The sequence below is a fragment of the Oncorhynchus tshawytscha genome, linkage group LG09 (genome assembly GCF_018296145.1).
Source record: "Oncorhynchus tshawytscha isolate Ot180627B linkage group LG09, Otsh_v2.0, whole genome shotgun sequence".
Lineage (NCBI taxonomy): Eukaryota > Metazoa > Chordata > Actinopteri > Salmoniformes > Salmonidae > Oncorhynchus > Oncorhynchus tshawytscha.
The window spans coordinates 18,266,617-18,276,944 of record NC_056437.1 but is presented as its reverse complement, the minus strand read 5'-3'; positions in this window follow the sequence as shown (position 1 = coordinate 18,276,944).

The window sequence follows — 10,328 nt, the reverse complement described above, 5'->3', positions numbered from 1 at the left end:
ACAACATTCAAAGTAATAGTAGTAGTTTTAAGGGTAATATAAAAAAGTAACTGGTGCACACTTATGTTATAAACTTATCGTTCAATTTATAATTATTGTGATAATTTTGTCAATTTATCGTGATATAGATGTTTGACCATATCGCCCAGCTCTACCTCTAAGGTATTCATGCAGATAAGAGGGCTAGAAGGGCAGTGGCGAAGGTTAAAGGACACAGGCCCACAACATGGACGCACACTGCTCTCTAGAGGGGCTAAACAATCCCAAGCCACACAACATGGACACACACTGCTCTCTAGAGGGGCTAAACAATCCCAAGCCACACAACATGGACACACACTGCTCTCTAGAGGGGCTAAACAATCCCAAGCCACACAACATGAACACACACTGCTCTCTAGAGGGGCTTAACAATCCCAAGCCACACAACATGGACACACACTGCTCTCTAGAGGATCTAAACAATCCCAAGCCACACAACATGAACACACACTGCTCTCTAGAGGGGCTTAACAATCCCAAGCCACACAACATGGACACACACTGCTCTCTAGAGGGGCTAAACAATCCCAAGCCACACAACATGCTTAACAATCCCAAGCCACACAACATGGACACACTGCTCTCTAGAGGGGCTAACAATCCCAAGCAATCCCAAGCCACACAACATGGCACACACTGCTCTCTAGAGGGGCTTAACAATCCCAAGCCACACAACATGGACACACACTGCTCTCTAGAGGGGCTTAACAATCCCAAGCCACACAACATGGACAAACACTGCTCTCTAGAGGGGCTTAACAATCCCAAGCCACACAACATGGACACACACTGCTCTCTAGAGGGGCTTAACAATCCCAAGCCACACAACATGGACACACACTGCTCTCTAGAGGGGCTAAATAATAATGGCATCCAGCCTAATTTTCATACACTCTATGCACATTGCATGCAACAGGGAAGAACGTTGACATCTGATGGTACAGAGCTAGTAATAGCTAAAATCCATGTCAGAGCTTGCAATCAGCATGGATGTATTGGTTATAAAGCTACTGTCACCACATAGATACAGACCATGTTCAATGTTCTATCGTCTTTTTGCTTGGTGGCACTGTATTGTCAAATATATATCATGTTTAGGGTCATTTCTATGGTTGTTTGTGTACAGTGCATGAAAAGTGACCGAAAATGTTTTTTCCTGGGGCAATCCTCAGTTGAAAGCGGACTCCCGGCTCTGTTTTGGTACAAATCTGAGGGATGGGCCTGGAAAAATGTAACCACCCTCTCAAATTAATAGAAAGAGCTATGGATGCAATGACTAACCATTTGTGGCTATACAATGTTAGTTTACATTTACATTGTTTACGAACATCGGAGTAAAGCAAGCTTATATTTTGGGTTCTGATGGGGTACGGCAGTTCATCTAAGCTCATGAGGCATTTATGAGCTATATTCTTCAAGAATCAATGGGTATAAATCATTAATTTATAAATCCCAAAATGGATGTAGCAAATGCAGATTGCCCCTTAAGGAGGGGGTGAAATGGTGGCCCGGGGCTTGCAATTCTATTTCATTGAGTTTTTGGGCTGCAATAAATAATCACCAGGACCCTCACTCCACAGTATATAAACAGTTAAGATGGAGTGTATAGAATAGGGAATTAATCTATATTGTACAGCTGTTTTTTTGTAGTTTTTGAAAACCCCATCTCTTTCCTCCCACTCTCAAGTCTAATAAACACTCTGAAACAGACGTTTTATGAGATCCGCAAACTTGTCAGGAAATGGAATAAAATGCTGTTCGAAACTAGTGCCATTGAAAATAGTTACTTTGTGAAACCAGTATAGCATCAAATAAAATACAACATAAACTATAAAATCCAAAGAAAGGACAGAAGTTCCAGTACTTGAACTTTAACATTCTAAGTTTAGTTTTTATGACTGTAACAGCGTACCAAAAAACGGTGTTGCATATTGTATTTATTAGGACCTTCTACAAAGTCTTGCAATGCTTTGGGTCATCACTTTAGGATGACAAGACATTAGTAGAATTAAAGAATATACTTATAAAACAGAAATGTACATGTCACAATATGGAATTTAATGAGGAATGTATCAACAAGATTAATAAATAGATGCACAGAAATATATCAATGAATATATTACAGCTGAAACACACTGGTACGGTTTCTTCTCAATCATATCAGTTATAATGGTCAAATGTAGTATTCCCTATATTCACGTATCAAATATTATTTCCAGTGACTCTGTATGGAGTTCTATATGACTACACAGTCAGGAAGCTGACATCATGTCCAATCAAATCACTTGTTTACATAAAAATATGATTTATCTGCAATCTAAACCATTCTAGCATGTATGTTATCAAAATATTATTGTTGGCAGTTGGACTACGTTATGTGGGTTTGGCAGTTTCTATAACTGAAACACTTGAGAGGACCTTTCTAGGTGTCTAAGTTTGGTGGAGGAAAAAACAGTGAGGTGAGACACTCACGTACTCTGGCACAGTAAGGTACAGACAGACAGACAGATATAGCTGGGCACTCAAATAAAGAATGAAGCACTCAAATAGCATCTGTAATGCACAGTAGCCTACTATCAACACCCATTAGAAGACTAAGGTGACAGAGTACGAATAAGCATATGCTTATGGAAAGGATCCTAGGCTACACATGAATGTGCACTACAAAGTTTGAGGTAAAGGGCAAAACATGGAGGATGTCCTGAAAAATATAGGATTACTGTCCAGGACAAGACTCTAAACAACATGTTTAAAAAGGTAAATCCACAACAACATCAACATTTCCCCACACATTTTTCTGTCGTGCCAGGTCACTGTTCTGGGCTTTCTCCAGGGTTGCCCATGTAAGGGCATTTCCCTGTTTCCTTGTTCCTCCTCCCCAGGGAGAAGGCCTCTGTGCTGGGTTAGGCTGCTGTGAGGCTCACCCTCCTCTGGGACTCACCCCTATAATTACTCCTGTGGGGGCAGAGACACAGAGCACCGGCGTTGACAGGGACAGACACACGCCTCGCACACACACACACACACACACACACACACACACACACACACACACACACACACACACACACACACACACACACACACACACACACACACACACACACACACACACACACACACACACACACATACAAATGGAACTTCCTGCCCAGACCTCCTTTCTGCCTCTCAGACCTGGGCAAAATACTGTATTAAATGTGTGCTTGATTTAGCTTGGAGTTTGCTCTTTTGAGACAATTCTGTTGGTTTTATTGTACCAGACAAAATATTTAACAAGATGTATTTGACCCATAGACTTCGAGTCATTGCGCTAATGCCAGTTAGCAGCTTCCTTAATACATAAAAATGGTATGTTCTTCTGACTCTGGGGAGGTAGATAAAGGGCCTCATTAATGAAATCCTGACGTACAAAGCATTAACAAGCAATACAAGGCATTAATCTAAGCATGATCAGAGAGGTTGAGAGAGACAAAAACATTACTCACCAGCTCAGTTTATAAACAAAAAAGAGAAAGAGACAACAAATGTAAGACCCTTTATAACATCTGAGTGGTTTTATTCAAAATCTGAGTTGTTGACCAATAGCATCACTGTAAAGTTAACCTCCAATCAGATATCATACCTAGAGACCTGTAAAGACAACATAACCTCTGCTTCTCAGAGGTTTGACAATGGTGGTTGGTAAGAGTAACACAGTGAATGCTGAATTCCTCAGAAGACAATAAAACCTTTTGCATAGCGTGTTGATAAGAGTCACTTCGGGGGCTGGGTCGCCCTACAGTTCAAATCATAGAGATAGATAGAGGACTCTAGTGTCCAAAATCCCATTTTAGCATGGTGAGCGCCATGAAGGACTTTCACCATTTTTAAGCAGTCAACTAGGTTGGACTTCCTATGGGTTAAGGAAGGATCACAAAATTCTATTCAGGTTATCAGGAGGGATCAGAGAATTAATTTGACTTGTGAGCCAACGTTACATGACTGTAGGTGGCAGTAAATTGCCAACCTTGACTTTTTACCTGTTCAACCAACACACTCCAGGTGGCAGTACGCACCCATTCAGTTTGTTTACAAACTCACAGAAGTAGTAGAGGAAGAAAATTGACTACTTCAAAATGGAGATGGCCTCAATGGCGCTGCCCATCATAATGTGACAGATAAAATGTTGCATCCTCTAACTATGTCTATGTTTCAAATGCAGTCTCATCTGCAGTCTCATCAGGGTCTGTGGTGAAGTAGCTGAGACCATGCATCTCACCATTACCACATTGGTCAATCCCTCTCCAGTGACTATGACAGGATGAAGGAGAGGACGATGCACCAAAGAAAAGAGTAGCCTGAGCTAAATAGCCACAGCCTGTAGATAGGTTACTGACTTTCTTGCTTACATTTCAGCAGACTTGTTTGTTCCTGTCTTCTCATTTGTGTTTGAGATGCTGAAGACCAACTCACTTCATCAATGTCAACCTAGTGATAGAAACCTTTTGGTTTTATTTCAAGTAACTATATACATACTCTGGTTTTCTCAGTTTTGTTGTTTTATTTTGTTCTGGGCACAATACTGGATCTCATGGGCTTTCCGTTTCAGTACAATAGCTCTCACCCAAGCCTTTAAAGCTAGTTGTTAAAACGAATGATGGAAATATTACTGTTTTGAGATATGCATTGGGACATGCATGCCTGCACCACACTCATTTATTTTGACTTACACTGTTCTTTGTCTTCCGGTCAAAATACATCTCAGTATATAGTGAGTGTAGAAAACATTAAGAACACCTGCTTTTTCCATGACATTTACTGACCAATAGACTGAATCAAGGAGGAGCTAAGATCCCTTATTGATGTCACTTGTTAAATCCACTTAAATCAGTGTAGATGAAGGGGAGTAGACGGGATAAAGAGGGATTTTTAAGCCTTGAGACAATTGACACATGGATTGTGTATGTGTGCCATTCAGAGGGTGAATAGGCTCAAACGGGGTATGGTGGTAGGTGCCGGCGCACCGGTTTGTGTCAAGAACTGCAAGGTGGCTGGGTTTTTCACGCTCAACAGTTTTCTGTGTGTCACGCTCAACAGTTTCCCGTGTGTATCAAGGATTCCTGAGTGTCGCAGCAGTCTAAGGCACTGCATCTCAGTGCTAGAGGCGTCGCTACAGACCCTGGTTTGATTCCAGGATGTATCAAAACCGGCCGTGATTGGGAGTCCCATAGGGTGGCGCACAATTGGCCCAGCGTCGTCCGGGTTGGGGTTTGGCCGGGGTAGGCCGTCATTGTAAATAAGAATTTGTTCTTGCCTAGTTAAATAAATAAAAATGATATAAAGAATGGTCTACCACCCAAAAGACATCCAGACAACTTGACACAACTGTGGGAAGCATTGGAGTCAACATGGGCCAGCATCCCTGTGGAACACTTTCGCCACTTTGTGGAGTCCATGCACCGACAAATCGAGGCTGTTCGGAGGGCAAAAGGGGGATTGCAACTAGGGCTGTGGCGGTCATGAAATTTTGTCAGCCAGTGATTGTCAAGCAAATAACTGCCTGTCTCACAGTAATTGACCGTTAATTAACATAAACACATTTAGCATCTCCTGGCTTCCACCTACAAGCTACTGATGCAGACCTTTGGAACTTCTACATCTTACAAGTCTTATAAATGCATGTAATATAGCCTACACCATCACACTAAATCCATAGTTTATTTTAGACAGGTATAAAGAAACATGATATGAAGAAAATCTATTTTCAGAAGAAATGCAAAGCATACTCTGAGTTGTCCTTATGTTAGGCCCTGATCTGGCTATGCTGTATGGCTGTGGGCTACACTAGTTCATTTAGCAGACAAAATTAGCTTAGAATTCCTTGGCATTATTTTATAGTATGAAGAATACAATTGAACAAAGCTAAAATAAAATACAGGAAAATACAGGAGGATATTTTCTCCAAACGATTTGAGGGAGTGCGCACATGTGGCTATTCTGTGTTGAGCAGTTAAGGTTATTTATAATAACTTTATTTGTGATGAAATTTTGGTCTATATGTTTTGATTTTTAATACATTCTAAGGCTACATGATGTGACTAATGATGATTTGAAAAAAGTTGCATGGAAGGCATGTTCTCTGCTTTGTTTTTAGCACAAGCTGCACACACTTCATCAGTGTCTCATTCACAATTTGACGAGCTCTTGATAAAAACATTTTTTAAATTTTATTGAACCTTTGTTTAACTAGGTAAGTCAGTTAAGAACAAATTCATATTTGCAATGACGGCCTAGAAAAAGTGGGTTGACTGCCTTGTTCAGGGAGACAAATTTCTACCTCGTCAGCTCAGGGATTCGATCTAGCAACCTTCCGATTACTGGTCCAACGCTCTAACCACTAAGCTACCTGCCTTGGATTTCCTAGTTGTGCGCTTGGGCTGAATATAATAATTATTATTCCCTTCTTCCGGTTGCATGCTCCGAAGCCTCTCTCACTCACATGGCTCTCTCCGATATCTTCATTTTTAGTGGCCACTGCCCATCACCGGATCTGGTCCTTCCCACAGGCTACAAGTGAAGACCGACACAATGGGGATGCAACCGTGCGCGTCTTTGTTGAATTCTGAGGCGCATATTGAAAATATTGGAAAACGGTCCACATTTACTTTTAGTCAGCCAACAACATGAGTAGACCTAACGAGCAGCAAAAACACTAGCCTATGTCAAACTACTATACCCCATAGTACAAAAGTTGACATATTCTGTGTGAGAAATAAATATTTCAAACATAGTCTGGGACAGTTGTGGGATGTGATAGATCCCAAATTAACCACTAGCATAAAAAAATACATTTTAAAAGCAATGAGGCTTACACACCAGATCCGAACATTTAGATTAAAATGTTGATAAACTATTAGGCTATTTCTTCACATTATAAGCTCAACAATGCACACATGGCAGTAAGCTATAAGAGCAAATGTTCAAAAATGCAATCAATTAGTGGGAAAACACCATTCTCAAAAGTGACCCTCAAAATGGGATTATGCATGTAATGCTTTAATTATAAAGGCACATTTTTATGGTGAAAATTGTAATGTCGTGTGTGTAGGTGGCAGCGAAGTCAGGCGCAGGAGAATCGAACTTGGTCAAATTGAGTCGTTTAATAAGACTTCACAAAACTCTAAAAACAAAATTACAAATAAATAAAAGTGGGCACAAGAACCCATCGCGCACCAACACATAATACACAAAACATACAATCAAACAATCTCCGACAAGGACATGATGGGAAACAGAGGGTTAAATACACAACATGTAATTGATGGGATTGGAACCAGGTGTGAAGGAAGACAAGACAAAACCAATGGAAAATGAAAAATGGATCAGTGATGGTGTAGCGTACTGAGTGTAGTGGGTGAGAAGTCAGACGCAGGAAGCAGAGAGTTTAGGGTAGTGCTATATTTAATGCACAAAACGGCGAACATAAGCCAACCCCACGAAAACACAGGGCGCACAACAAAACAAATGCCCCAAACACAGGGACTTAAACTGTCCAGCAAAACCCACGAAATAGGAAACACGTAACACACAGACGTGCACACAAGTTACACAAAACAATCCCGCACAAAGAGCAGGTGGGCCTACTGGTAAATAAAGCCCAACTAATCAGCCTAAAACACAAACAGGTGAAACCAATAAACAGAAAGGGGAAAAAGGATCAGTGGCAGCTAGTAGGCCGGTGACGACGAGCGTCGAGCGCCACCCGAACAGGAAGGGGAGCCACCTTCGGTAGGAATCGTAACAGATGGCTAGAAGGTCGGTAACGTCTACCGCCGAACACCGCGCGAATAAGGAGAGGAACCGACTTCGGCGGAAGTCGTGACAAAAATGATCTTCCCCAAACTTGAAACTCACCCATTGGGTATGTATGCCAGTTAGGCTCCAACACCCTGTTGGAAAGCGGATTAATGTGTTTAATTTTAAGAAGTTATTTGGACACTTTAGTTGTGATACAAACCTTATCAAAGCATTTAGGCCTATGTGCTAGGCTACATGAGGTGTGCGACTATGATTTGGAAAAGTCGCAAAAAAAGATGCGCTGTTTCTTGCCTTACTGCACACAAGTTGCAAGTTGCATGTCACATCTACTCCCACTCCCCACCTCCAGCCTTCAACGTCGCTGGTTTACTAACAACCGGTCCTGGCAACCATCATTACGCACACCTGGCAACCATCATTACGCACACCTCCGCTTCATCATGAGTCACATCTGTACTCCATTACCTCACTTATTACCTCCCCTTTATCTGGCACTCCCAAGGTTCCTTCCCAAGTATCGCTTCTGTGTTTCATGTCAAGATGCTACTTGCATCGTTCCATGGTCTTTGTTGTATTAAACTTACGACCTGCTTCTCGACTCCCACTGTCTATGTTACACTGGGAATCATCCACAAGTGATAATATATCATTCACAAGTGTCACTCATCAGATTATTGTCACCCATCAGACTCTTTTTGATTTAATCTTATCTTTACATATACTAATTAATATATGTGGGAAATTTGTTTTGAAATGGACCATTATCATGCACCTGTCTCATAACAGGGGCAAGCAAAAAAAAGACGTCATCTATGCACTTAAATAGCGAATGGAGTACACTTTTCCCGTGGTTTATTTTAATGCCAGCGAGGAAGGTTATACTCCTGTTGTAAAGAGAAGCAATGTACTTAATATTAGGAAAGTTGCGAAATAAATATAGTAGGCCTATAAAAAGCTGATGGGATTCTCCTCTTTGTAATAGAGGCCATCAAAACTCTGTTTTCTCACGCAATTGCATAACCTATAGAAATGTTGCGCAACCTGAGCTCATGGGCGCTAACTAATTATTTTATTTTTGATTACAGTAGCATTGATGTCAGTGATTAGAGGGTCAATAAATAGGTTGCTGAGTATCAGCAGGCACTTAGCAAGTTTGGTAGGCTACTAATGACCATCTATGGTAACCGTAACAGTGCATCTACGTGCATCTCAATATTAAGAAGGTGTTCTTAATGTTTTGTACTCTGTGTATAACAATGCAAATAGACAGAAAACAATTCCATGCCTGGAGTGTCTCTATAAAATGATGGTGTAGTATTAGTAGCCTTGTGGCAGTGGTTGGGCAGAGACTGCACGACCAGTAGCCACATACATAAATATAAATCCTCTTCAGCCATCTGGTCAGTATTAAGGGATGAGCTTTGAGAAGAATGTCTGTGGGGGATAGCTTATTGTGGACATACAACATGGTAAAGCACAGTAGCTGTGTTTGATTTTTTTCTTGCAGCAGTCACCTATTTCAGCCTCTAGCGATGTTGGGATTTTATAATATTCACATTTATGTGCACGTATGCACACATACACCTACACATGCATGCACACAAACACATAAACAAACTAATGTATATGCATTACTTTCACATAAACCTTAAATACTCTTTTGAGGCGGCTATAATGTTTTTTAACTCATCTTCTTAGACCCGAGGCCTTGAACACATTAGAGTTTCTTCCCCTTCTCCCACAGTCTCAGTAAACATTTCCAGAGCCAGCAGCAGAGTGGAGCACGTGGCGGAGTGAGCATGGTCTCTATGGAGCTAGCTACTAGTAGATGTGGTTGTACTGTGTACGGTTGCTGCAGACTTTCCCTTATGAACAACCCTGTGAAGACCCCCATAGACTATGAGTACAAAACATTACAACACCTGCTCTTTCCATGACGTAGACTGACCAGGTGAATTAAGGTGAAAGCTATGATCAATTATTGATGTCACTTGTTAAATTTGCTTCAATGTGTGTAGATGAAGGGGAGAAGACAGGTTAAAGAAGGATTTTTAAGCCTTGAGACAATTGAAACAAGGATTGTGTGTGTGTGACATTCAGCGAGTGAATGGGCAAGACAAAATATTTAAGTGCCTTTGAACAAGGTATGGTAGTCGGTGCCAGGTGCACCGGTTTGAGTGTGTCAAGAACTGCAGCTGGGTTTTTCATGCTCAACAGTTTCCCGTGTGTACCAAGAATGGTCCACCACCCAAAGGACATCCAGCCAACTTGAAACAACTGTGGAAAGCATTGGAATCAACATGGGCCAGCATGCCTGTGGAATGCTTCGACACCTTGTAGAGTTCATGCCCCGACTAATTGAGGCTGTTTTGAGTGGAAAAGGGGGAGGTGCAACTAAATATTAGCAATGTATTCCTAATGTTTTGTACAAATCAAATCAAATCTAAATGTATTGGTCACATTCACATGGTTAGCAGATGTTCATG